The sequence below is a fragment of the Papio anubis genome, chromosome 6, assembly GCF_008728515.1.
Source record: "Papio anubis isolate 15944 chromosome 6, Panubis1.0, whole genome shotgun sequence".
In the NCBI taxonomy this organism is placed as follows: domain Eukaryota; kingdom Metazoa; phylum Chordata; class Mammalia; order Primates; family Cercopithecidae; genus Papio; species Papio anubis.
Window position 1 is genome coordinate 141473855 of NC_044981.1, and position 2804 is coordinate 141476658.

Sequence of the window (2804 nt, forward strand, 5' to 3'; positions counted from 1 at the left end):
GTGAGACCTTGAATGAGCTGCTCTACCTTCTTCGCTTCAGTTTTCTTAACTGCAGGATGAGTGTATTGACTAGACGGTGGTCACTATCTATGCCAGCTCTAATTTCTATGATTTGTAAATGCATGGCTGATTTGGCTGTCATGAGAATTTAGTCATCCAAACAACAGATTAAATTAGCTATAGCAATTTCCTAAATCTGTGAAGCTATTATGTTGGCTTTTTTCTTTCTTTTTTTTATTTTTTTCAATTTGAGAGTAGGTACTGTTTATTAACTGACCAGCTTAGAAAAATAATCAAGGTAGACACCTTAGCTCATTCTTCTAATAAGCCTGTTGATCTGGTCTTCCCTGTTGCCAGCATCTCCACCTTCTACAAAATGGGTGGTCTTTTTCTTCATTCCACCTCATGGAGAAGATAATTTGAAGGGCCACAGGAAGTTATTTGCCTCTTTGAAGCATTTCCAACAGTATAGATCTCATGAATCAGATCCTCCATGCAGATGATGCCATATTTACCAAGAGATCGAGCAATCAAAGCATTATCTGTCAAAGCAATTCGCTTCTTATTGATTTTGCCATAATCAGGCTTGTAGATTAGCTCATTTACTGATTTCAGATTGGGGTACCCCCATGCAATATATGGCTCTACAATCCTCAGCATGTTAATCGAAGCCTTGTTGAGCTTCACAGAGGTTCCATTGAAGATCTGACGAAGGCGAAGAAGCTGCAATACCTTTCGGACCTTTGGGCTCATGCCATTGATACCTCTGATTCTGATGACAAACACCAATTTGGGTTCAGCAGGTACATAGAAGTTGCCAGCTTTTCTTGCCATCCTCGCCATTTGAATTTCAGTTCTGTACATCTGCCTATATTCCTTGTGATAGTGCTTTGCTTTTTCATAGATAAGCTTCCTCCTTGCCTTTCGAAGCATCTTTTAGGCAAACTTCTTTCTCAGGCGCTTGATCTTCAGCTCTGCGAAATTCCTCCACTTTTTCTTAAGGGTTTCTGGCACAGGAGGAAACTTCTTCTTCTCTTCTACACCATCCATGGTTCCAGTCGTAAAAAGAGCAACTTTTTTCTTAAACTGATTTGACTTTTCTATTAATTGAAGATAATGTACATGTAAAAAAGGGGAAACTAGTTTATTTTCAGAGACCTGGGTTAAAAAAATTCCCAAAAGAACCAATCAATAATAAATGATATGAATACATGATGGAGTGAGATTCAGTGTTTGAAATATAACTTTGAAGACATCAGTGTTTACATGAAAGAGAATTTGTCATAAGCAAAAGGGGATACATGATTATAAAAATCAACTTTTTCTTTTTATCAAAACAAATTTCAAATAGCATCAACCAAAACTGTATATCTGAGAGTGAAAGGGAAGAAACCAGAGCAATTAATCAGAAAATCAGAACACAGTATAAGTTCAAAAATATGAATGAATATTAGGTTTATCTACTATTATGATGAAATAGGTTTGGGAGGATGAGGGTGGAGGATCCCTTGAGGCCAGGAGCTCAAGACCAGTCTGAGTAAGTTGGCGAGATATTGTCTCTACAAAAAATAAAAATATTAGCTAGATGTGGTAACATATGCCTGTGGTCTCAGCTACTCGAGATGCTGAGGCAGGAGGATTCCTTGAGCCCAGGAATTGGAGGAAGCAGTGAGCTAGGATAACCCCGCTGCATTCTAGTCTGGGCAACAAGGCAAGACCCTGTCTCAATTAAAAAGGAAGAAGAAAAGAAAGAAAAGAAGGAAAGAAGAGAAAGAAAAGAAAGAGAAAAAGAGAAGAAATAGAAAGAAAGAAAGAAAAAGAAAGAAAGAAAGAAAGAAAAAGAGAAAAAGAGAAAGAAAAAAGAAAGAAAGAAAAGAAGAGAAAAGAAAAGAAAAAAGAAAGGTTTTTGTTCTTGGCCTGAGCATGTCCTTATGCAAAAATAGAATTCTTGAGGTTACCATAGATGCTTCTTCATTCTTAATGCTTCCCCACTCTCATGACTCATCAGCAATCAATAAATCAATAAGAAATACATTTTTCGGCCGGGCACGGGTGGCTCACGCCTGTAATCCCAGCACTCTGGGAGGCTGAGGGGGGTGGATCACAGGGTCAAGAGATTAAGACCATCCTGGCTAACACAGTGAAACCCAGTCTCTACTAAAAATACAAAAAAAATAGCCGGAAGTGGTGGCGGGCGCCTGTAGTCCCAGCTACTCAGGAGGCTGAGGCAGGAGGATGGCGTGAACCTGGGAGGCAGAGCTTGCAGTGAGCCGAGATTGCGCCACTGCACTCCAGCCTGGGTGACAGTGAGACTCCCACTCAAAAAAAAAAAAAAAAAAAAAAAAAAAAAAGAAAGAAAAGGAATACATTTTTCATTTTTAATACGCACTGCTACCTCTCCTCCAATGAAGGCCTCTTTGAGGAAGCTCCATTGCCTCAGCCTCAGACTGCTTATCTTCTACTCTATAAAGAAATATTTACATAACTTCAATCCCAAAACCCCACCTAGGAAAACTGAACAAGTGGAAATGGTTGACTTAAATTCATGCTTATTAACTTTTTTTTTTTCACAATTCAAACATAGAATGGGGTTGTAGATGAGACAAGTATCAAAATTTGATTTGGTTAGGTTGAACTGTGGTTTACCCACCAACAAACAAGACACTGACCCTGACCAAGGAGCTCACAGTCTATGACATTTATGGAGACAAACTATAAATATATAAAACGTTTTAAAAGTAGTCATTCAAGTGTAATAAATGGATACTTAATAACTACACACACCCAGACACACACATACACAC

General features: G+C 38.6%; 1 pseudogene across 1 annotated transcript; it reads right to left on the reverse strand.

Moving 5' to 3' along the window:
- Positions 1 to 256: 256 nt before the first annotated feature.
- On the reverse strand, positions 257 to 1177 carry LOC101000598 (annotated as a pseudogene). Its single transcript, XR_160706.4, has one exon. The product of XR_160706.4 is annotated as a 60S ribosomal protein L7 pseudogene (transcript).
- Positions 1178 to 2804: the final 1627 nt, after the last annotated feature.